The following is a 10,130-nucleotide window of genomic DNA, read 5'->3' as shown; positions in this document are numbered from 1 at the left end:
TCCTGCGCGAGCGTGACTAGCGCGCGTGCTGGCGGTCTCCATGGTAACGCTTAGGGCTCGCTGTGTTTACACTGAGAGGCAAGGAGGCCTCATCATACTATGCACTGCCTGCCTGGCACTGCAGGGGTTAACTTATACCACTACTACTAAACAGCAGAGGTACTGTGCATTGTTGTAGGCACTAAACAGCAATGATACTGTGCATTGTTGTAGGCACTAAACAGCAGTGGTACTGTGCATTGTTGTAGGATATTAAAATCCCATATAGCAAAAAGGAGAAATGCTCTATTTTAAAAAATTGATTTTTTTTTAAAATGTGTTGTATATTAAGAACAGAAAATAAGAATACATATTTGTTTTAAAACAGATCCCTTATGCTCAGCAGAGATAGTGATGCTCTGATCACATTAAGAGGGTGATCCCCATATTAGCTCTGCTAAGAAATTATTTGAACACCAAACACACACAATATCCGGTTCTCATATAGTGCTGACAATCTAAACAGAGTTGTACATAGAATTTTACAGGCACAATTAGACAATGCCCCCAAAGAGCTTACAATCTAATTTTGGCTCCTGTGGCCCTAAGGTGACTTGCCCAAGGTCACACAGAGGTGACACAGGTTCACTTGCTTCATGAGTCGCCCCCCTAAGGGAGGCTCATATGCCTTTACTGTCCCTGTCCACCAAGCCAGCATGGATGGGGTTAACTGCATGAGGAGAAGAGCCACTTCAGACCACCTGGCCTCCATCAGCCCCTCCCCCCTGCATGTCTGATTGAGGTACTGAGTGGTACTATGCTGCTTTTTTTCATTTTCACAAAGAAACTCTGGGATATAACACCCGAGTTGCCCCAAAGGAGTCAGCCGAAGATTGGCACTGGTGGCTGATGTTTGGTAATGTTAAAGCTGTTCTTTTGCCTCTTAAACTCACCAGCCCTCTCATCCCCTATACCCAATGTTCAACCAGCTCTGCCTTATAGATTGTAAGCTCCTTGTGGCAGGGCCTCTTCTAACACACTGCAGGCCTACCCTACCTCTGCTAACACACTGCAGGCCTACCGTACCTCTGCTAACACACTGCAGGCCTACCCTACCTCTGCTAACACACTGCAGGCCTACCCTACCTCTGCTAACACACTGCGGGCCTACCCTACCTCTGCTAACACACTGCGGGCCTACCCTACCTCTGCTAACACACTGCGGGCCTACCCTACCTCTGCTAACACACTGCGGGCCTACCCTACCTCTGCTAACACACTGCGGGCCTACACTACTTCTGCTAACACACTGCGGGCCTACCCTACCTCTGCTAACACACTGCAGGCCTACCCTACCTCTGCTAACACACTGCGGGCCTACCCTACCTCTGCTAACACACTGCGGGCCTACCCTACCTCTGCTAACACACTGCGGGCCTACCCTACCTCTGCTACCACACTGCGGGCCTATCCTACCTCTGCTACCACACTGCGGGCCTATCCTACCTCTGCTAACACACTGCGGGCCTACCCTACCTCTGCTAACACACTGCGGGCCTACCCTACCTCTTCTAACACGATGCGAGCCTACCCTACCTCTGCTAACGCACTGCGGGCCTATCCTACCTCTGCTAACGCACTGCGGGCCTATCCTACCTCTGCTAACACACTGCAGGCCTATCCTACCTACGCTAACACACTGCAGGCCTATCCTACCTCTCCTAACACACTGAAGGCCTATCCTACCTCTCCTAAAACACTGAAGGCCTATCCTACTTCTGCTAACGCACTGCGGGCCTATCCTACCTCTGCTAACGCACTGCGGGCCTATCCTACCTCTGCTAACGCACTGCGGGCCTATCCTACCTCTGCTAACGCACTGCGGGCCTATCCTACCTCTGCTAACGCACTGCGGGCCTATCCTACCTCTGCTAACGCACTGCGGGCCTATCCTACCTCTGCTAACGCACTGCGGGCCTATCCTACCTCTGCTAACGCACTGCGGGCCTATCCTACCTCTGCTAACGCACTGCAAGCCTACCCTACCTCTGCTAACGCACTGCGGGCCTACCCTACCTCTGCTAACGCACTGCGGGCCTACCCTACCTCTGCTAACGCACTGCGGGCCTATCCTACCTCTGCTAACGCAATGCGAGCCTACCCTACCAACACACTGCGGGCCTATCCTACCTCTGCTAACGCAATGCAAGCCTACCCTACCTCTGCTAACACACTGCGGGCCTACCCTACCTCTGCTAACACACTGCGGGCCTACCCTACCTCTGCTAACGCACTGCGGGCCTACCCTACCTCTGCTAACGCACTGCGGGCCTACCCTACCTCTGCTAACGCACTGCGGGCCTACCCTACCTCTGCTAACGCACTGCGGGCCTACCCTACCTCTGCTAACGCACTGCGGGCCTACCCTACCTCTGCTAACGCACTGCGGGCCTACCCTACCTCTGCTAACGCACTGCGGGCCTACCCTACCTCTGCTAACACACTGCGGGCCTACCCTACCTCTGCTAACACACTGCGGGCCTACCCTACCTCTGCTAACACACTGCAGGCCTCTCCTACCTCTTCTAACACACTGCAGGCCTATCCTAACTCTGCTAACGCACTGCGGGCCTCTCATACTTCTGCTAACACACTGCGGGCCTTTCCTACCTCTACCTAACACAATTTTCATCCTGTCTGTAAATTTTACTTATGCCCATAATCAGTGGTTGACAAATCACCAAAAAATCTACTCGCCACACAAAAAAATCTACTCGCCACCTAGTACCAAACGTGTGCTGCTTGGGCCAATATTTACTCGCCCGGGGGTTAAATCCACTCGCCCGGGGAGAGCAAATGTATAGGTTTGTCGAACACTGCCCATAATCATATTTCTGACTGTCCATGAAATGTCTGTAAACTGAATGTGTATAACCATTCTTCATTTAATGCAACCATTTATTATTATAACTCTGGCTTTTCTCTGTCTCTTGTGCAACAAATTAACTGTATTTAATTGTAATTGTTCTCAAACGGACTGTAAAGAATTGCGATGCTCCCTTAAGTGTATTTACGTAAAAGATTGCCTTCTTAGCGACTCCTTCAGCCCCACATTTCTTAGGTCCCCTAAATATACAAGCTCATTTTTGTTGAGGGAGATTACCCTTTATGGGAAACATTTATAGTATTATGTAGATTACTAGATCCCAACCTTTTTTTGCGCGGTGCCCCCTTGCTTGAAAATATTTGTTCTGCAAACCCTTAATTAATCTTCTTGCCTACCGATCAGATTATTGCTAATACAACTGTTTGCCCGATCCCAGGCATACCTTAGTGCAGGGATATGCCAACTTTTTCTCCTGCGCGCCTCTGCCAGCACTCCCCCCCCCCCCCCCCGTCTCGCGTCCCCCCTCCTTACCTTGTCTCCGGCGTTCAGACGTCGCAAGGTCATGTGACATCATATTGCCATTGCAATGCAGCGTCATTTGGTGCCACGTTGGCAGTAGCCGCCGGAGTCAAGTTAAGAGGCCTTGTGCGATCCCCGGCATTTAAATGCTTTGGGGAAGAGCGTGGGGCCTCTGTAAGCGCTGCCCCCCCCCCCCTAGAAAATCTTGCGCTCCCCAGTTTGTGCACCCCTGCCTTTGTGTACAAATAGGATGGGCGGGTATAGCTGTCACTCACTGCGGTAGCTTCCAAAGTCGCGCTCCACAATGCCTTGCCTCTGTGGATGCAAAGCATTGTGGGGAGCAATTTTGGTTGCTGCTGCTGCTGCAATTGACTGCTATACCACCCACGCCAAGGTGCAGATTGGGGCCTTGTTAAGTGCAAAGCCCCCACAAACCGCTAGGGGTTCCCAAACCCTCTGTTGGTAATCACTGATGTAGACAATCTGTTTTTTTTAGATTTCAGCACCTTCTATTAAAAAAATATTTTTTAAGAAAAAGCTTTTTTTGAGCTCATTATACTAAAATAAAAGCACGATAAAATCTTTATATAACTTACTATGCGCTGTGTGCACATACCAAGCCAGTCTTGTCTGGATAAGTACATGCACATTTACAGAATACCAGATTTGTCCAACTTCTATATTTTGTCAATATTCGAGATTATAACCAGTCTCTCATTGTCCATGCTCAACTTTTACTGCCGGCGACCCCGTCGCCCTCCCTGCAACATCCCCCTGGCATCGGAGGGAGGGGAGGGGAGGGGGGGGGGGCGACGGCGGTGACACCTGGCTACACCAGTCTCTCGCCGTCCTGTAGCAATGCTCAGCTTTTACTGCCGGCCATCATGTCACTGAAAGCAGAAAATGGGCACAACGGTTTTTCCAATCTTCATGCTTTTATTAATGCCATATTAAATAAGTTATGTGACACAAAAGGTCGAAATAGTGCTCTGGTTGTAGGTTTACTGGCTCTGCACTTCTTAAACCCAGGCTGTCCTGAAAAGCTATGTAATACAGCAGGCATAGGCTTTATAGGGTGTTCATTAGTGATGTTCTGAGCACCGGGTAATTAGCCGGTACCCGGCAGCAGGGGGCTGGGCCTGACACCGGGTAAGAACCGGTGCCAGGTAATGTCAGAGTAGCTGAAAATACTTCATCACTTACCTGCAGTCGGCCGTCCGGGTAACCGGGTACCCATTACCCGATTGTCTGAAAAATTAGGACTCAGTACAACACTAGTGTCCATGTTAAAATGGATTTCAAGCAAATGATAACACTGTGTGCTCATTTGCATGTCATTTCCCAGAATCCCTAGCTGCAGTGGAAGCATTGTACTGTAGGCTAGGAGATAATGAGGGAAAGCAGGGTTGCAGACCTGTCTGAGACATGTGGAGCAGTGCACTAAATATGGAGGTGGATATCAATGGAATCTAAATGGGGGGGGATTCAGAGCAGAGAACCCTGCCTACCGCTCACAGGTAATCGTCACGCGTGGTTCTCATAGGGAAAGGGGGCTACGCATATAAAGTGGTTCAATAAACAAAATTGTATTCAGATACCACAAAGGAACTGTGAGCTAACATTAGGAAACACCTGATTACAGTGATGTATCATTTTTTTTTAACAATGTGACAGCGGTGTTTCTAATGATTACAATTTACTTCTTATACAGTGTAAGAAAAATAAGTAACACCAAGTAATTCCTAAGATGCTGTGTATTCAAAGGCTGGCTAAAGCTCGCTGTCTCAAAGGAATTTCATTTTACAGTACAATGCAGTTTCACGTTCTTTTAGTGAACATGGCATGTTTATTTAGCAGTTTATCATATGTTTAGAAGTGTTTATAAAACATCTTTCTGTTTGTGATATGCAGAAACTACATGTATCACGTATCGTCAGGTTTGTTATCTAATTCAGTGCTGGAGATGATTTATGTGCCAATAAGTCATGTCCTACTGAAATGCACTCTCTCCGCACGAGAGCAGGTGCACTGATCTGGTGCAAAGGCTAGAGTTAGGTCATTTTAATGTGTCTATAAAAGAGAAAAATGCACAAAGTTTTCGGGTGACAAAGTCCCCTCCTCACATCCAAAAAAAAAGTACTTTGTTACCCTGAAACATTGTGGGTTTTTTGTCCTTTGTATACACAATAAAGTGTTTAACTTGACCGTGTGTGTGTTTCAGTTTTGTGACAGTTTATAGGGATCCCCCTGTCATGAAGAAGTCGGTGGAATCATCAACCATTGGTTTGCAAGTGTAGCTTTGTTTGGATACTGAAGTATACAGATGGACTGTCTGTCCACATGTTATTACAGTATATTGCAGGCTGAATCAGGGGAAGGAGCACAAGTGTCACATGTAGAGTTCTGCACATTGTACTTTAAATGTCACTGTAACTCGATTATTCCAAGCAACAACATTACCCCTTGGGTTTAATTAATTGGGCTTATTGGTTCATTACATACACTGTACTGTACTTTACTTAGATTGGACCAAGCAGCCTGGGGCCTTCTCAACTCATTAAAGTCATTTTGGGGCCAACAAACCTGTGTAAATCCCTTTATATGTTGCATAATGTTCCAGCGCTAAGAGTTAAATATTAATATTAAATTATAATTTTAATGAATACTGTACATAGGCAAATGGGAAAAAATGATTAAGGAGGATTTGTTCCCTTTAGAATGTTCTTGTTTGATTATGCCTAGAAACGCGTGTAGCCGTGGGACTATAACTCCCTTTTGTTTATATATATCTTATTGTGTCTGTATGTTACATTATATTAATATCATTGTTATCATAGCTCGAATGCTAATGGTGCGCACACACACACTGTGCTTTAAACAGGAGACATTGTTAAACACACGACCCATTCAATTAAAGATAAACGATGTTGCAAAAAGTTTTAATTTAAGATGTTGATTATACAGTCGGTCATTTTTAACATTTTATTTTTCAAGCTGTCCAAAAAATAAATTAAATTCCAGCGACTGTGACCGCAGGTTGCAGCAGCAATTCACATATATATTTTAATTATTGGGGGGGGGGGTTGTTTATTACAGGATTGAAGCAGGGTGGTCTCCGGTATCAATGCAGCCAAGGAACTGCGTGCCTAACGAAATGGCATTTAAATGTCCCTTACAATAGGAAGCCGGGACGTCATCCAGTGTGACTTCCTGTTGGTCTGCGTGACCAGGCTATTTAAACTCCAGAGATACCGGCACTCCTACGGAGGTATGTATTTCTGGAAGCTGGGGGTCTCTGCAGCTGAAATTAATGGGGTTCAGCTCCGGAAACCCCCTTCTTCAATCCTGGAATGCCTTAAAACCTAGACTGCATGACTTGCTTTATTATTGTAACACCATCAGTAAACCTTTTGCTAAAAGAATATGTTTGAGCTATTTAAGCGCTTAGTCTTTTCTGTCACTCTTTAGGCGCTTTCTTTTTTTACACTTCCCTGGAAATGTTGTTATGGCTGTGTTTAATTGTTTTACGTCTTTGTGTTATATCAGCATTGGTCTGCATGGGATATAGAAGTCTTGCAAATGACATTTTTACCAGTTTCAATTCCACTGACCCAACTTGTATCCCTTTGAATTCCTTCATCGGTCTAAGGTGTTGCGCCAGCGGTTCAATTGCCACGTTAAATAGCTGTGAAAGTGTACATCCCTGGCGTGTTCCTCTAAATAGAGCACTTAGCTTCTTAATGCCACCTTTCAATTTACATTTTATGCTCTGCAGTATGACTTTTCCCTTTGTTTTTTTAGAATGTAACACTCTATTCCAGTGTTTTTAAACAGGGGTTCCTAGGATCCTTGAGTTCCTCCGGCGTCCCTAAAGGGGTTCGTACTATTTTCAGGTCATTTGAAAATTGTACCAAATACAGACGAATTTACAATGCATCTGAACTCAGACGCGCTATTAGAGAGGGTTGGGGTTTCTTACAATGCATCTGATCTCAGAGGCGCTATTAGAGAGGGTTGGGGTTCCTTACAATACATCTGATCTCAGACACGCTGTTAGAGAGGGTTGGGGTTCCTTGCAATGCATCTGATCTCTAGAGATATGTATGTAATATTAAATTTTTTAAGGATAGAGGCATAAGAGGTCAGGCACCTGTCCAACGCTTACACAGTGATTTTGCCTATATGTTTACCCTTGATATCTTTGCAAGCTATGGAGTTACTCAATGTTGATTGTCTGGGTGGAGCAGTAAGGGTTGTATGATCAGTTTGAGCTGTGGTAGCAATATTATTTCAAGCCTAAGAGGCAAAAGATAGAAGTCTGCAGGAAAACGCCCTTCAACGCTAAGAGGGCAATTGGGATTTCATGACTAAGGAAATAGACGTCAGCACCGTGTAATAAAACCAGAGCCCAAGTAGCCACCAAGTAAGCAGATTCTCAAACCTTTTACAAGAAAGCAATGACCTATTGCAACACATAATATATTTATAGCTAGTTTATCACCTGCTGTGCCAGGCTTTGCAATCACAGTCACTGGCGTTCTGTGTTCGTTCACATCTTGTCCTTGTATCCTCCTTCATTATGTGCTAATCCTTGTTGGATCCTTCCTTATCACAGTGTATGTGATGCTGGGATGTGCGACCATGGGGTGTGCGCTGACGTTAATTGGTACATAATGGCCATTGCCTTATTAGTTACAGGAGTTTGTGGCATCAAATGAATATGGGATAGCAGAGCGTCTCACCCACAGGATTCTGGGATTTAGAATTGCAAAGAAAAGGTTAACTTTTCTGACTTTTAGGAATCCTATAAGTGGAGGCTTTGGGGGAAAATGTGGATGAACAGAATGTTCTGAATGTAGGTTTTGAAAGGTTGGTGATGGGTCAGAATAACTGTGACAACAGACTGAGACAGCCATATTTTTGTATGAAACACCTGTTGTGGCAAAAGTATGATGTTTGTGAGCAAAATGCAATGAAGCATTCTGTTTAATGCTTCAGCCCTGGTTCTGTATGCAAGTTTTAGGGCCTACTGCTGATAAACATTTCTATTTCACATATATTCCTGCTATAGTACATTGTGTTTCTGCTACCCTATTGTAATAGATGTGTGCAGAGGTTCATATAATGGAGACTGTTTTAGGGTGGAATTATATCTTGGCTTTATTCAGCCTGTTCCTTTATACAGGCAAAACATACAAAAAACAACAAATTAACAACCCCCTATCCCTGTGTAAGGGTAACTTACTTCCCCACACCCTATCTGCTGGACTGGAGGGATGTTCCCATTACCAGCCTATCACCCCAAAGTCTCAGGAGGTACCTTAAGCAGGTGGCCCTCCATGTCAGTCTCTGGCAGGTTCCTGGGTCCTCTGTGTCCAGGAAATATAGGTGTCTGGGTGTCTTGATCTCAGCACAGCCTTTGTACTCAAGACAGTGTCTGTGTGCAGGCTTCTCTGCTCTCCTTCTGTCAGCCCAAATGTGAGCTAAGGAAATCTCTCTCCTGTTTCTCACATCAGGCTTTTCTCAAGAGTCTTAATCAGCCAGGTGGAGCCTGGTTGATTGCCTGTGTGCAATTAACCAGCACGCTGCTGGATTTAGAGGCAGTTTCTCTCAAACAGTGATAAGTCCCTGTTACACCTATGCTATGTGCCATTCTAAAAACTGTGATGCCTGGCTGTGTTTTCCACTGTGGATCCATAAAAATATAACAGAATACTAGTACTGTAGATCAACCTGTAACAAATGTGGCCTTGAACCTTTAACCTCGTACATGTGTGATGTATCATCAAACACTGCTGATGGGTTTTTCTTCAGATAATTGCATTACTCATGCCGTGGTTTCTAAGTGTGATGGCACTGTGCTCAAAGTAAGACCTATGACCTTTACTTAGAAATGGATGTATGTGGGATGTGAACTCAAGGAGGAGGAGGAGCGGCTCGGTGAGTAAAGATGCTGACTCTGTAAATAATGGCGCTGCGTTTGAAGCAGGGGAACCTGGTTCCGATCCCGGTGTCCGCTTCTTGTAACCTTGGGCAAGTCACTTTAACTCACTGTTCCTCAGGCACCAAAATTAGATTGTAAACTCACCTGGGCAGGGAATGTGTCTTTAAAAATATCTATGTACTGCGTACTATGCACTATTCTGTAATTGTGACGCGCCTGGAGTCCCATTGGGGGGAAAGTGCTATATGAGACAGTTATAGCTAGTAAGAGCATATTTTGCCCGTAAGACTGTTGATATAGGCAGTGCGTTTTAAGACATTGTTCTTCAATTCCCAGAAAGGTTTGAGAACCTATTTATTCTTCCTGGAAATGGCTAATTGTGTGAGCCAGAGAAAAAAACATCACGACTCATTTATATTATTTATCAAAGTCCCCAGGCTGCAAAATTGGGGCGAAAACAAAACATTTAAAATACTGCACTACATTAATCAAAGACCAACGTCCAATAGGTTTTAATGGGAAGATTTGACCCTGATAAATCTGGTGCCGTTTTTTTTGGTCAAGTTCTGCAACCGGGAGACTGAACAATAACCCCTACCAGGGCAAACACATAAAGCCTATTTCATCCTCTCTGCTGTAGGGTAAAAACAAAAAAAGTGCTGATTTTCAAAGCATTCCACAACAATGTGATAACTAAGAGATGAATCACCCCTCCTACTCGTAGGGAGCAAATCACCAATAAGAAGCGGTTAAACCTCTGCAGATGTGTGTCCGAGAGATGTTTGTCCTTATTCATGCTGC

The 10,130-nt window shown here is 45.2% G+C and overlaps 1 protein-coding gene across 1 annotated transcript in view; it reads left to right on the top strand.

Annotated features, from left to right (window-relative positions):
• Nucleotides 1-85: 85 nt before the first annotated feature.
• The window catches only part of RHPN2 (rhophilin Rho GTPase binding protein 2), a 59,582-nt gene continuing 49,537 nt past the window's right edge, over nucleotides 86-10,130 (top strand). The window contains exons 1-2 of the mRNA XM_075576358.1: nucleotides 86-159; nucleotides 6,482-6,653. The gene's annotated coding sequence lies outside the window, so the exon portion shown is untranslated. The remainder of the gene's footprint in view (nucleotides 160-6,481; nucleotides 6,654-10,130) is intronic.

The sequence above is a fragment of the Ascaphus truei genome, chromosome 19, assembly GCF_040206685.1.
Source record: "Ascaphus truei isolate aAscTru1 chromosome 19, aAscTru1.hap1, whole genome shotgun sequence".
Lineage (NCBI taxonomy): Eukaryota > Metazoa > Chordata > Amphibia > Anura > Ascaphidae > Ascaphus > Ascaphus truei.
This window is presented reverse-complemented; position numbering and strand designations above follow the sequence as displayed.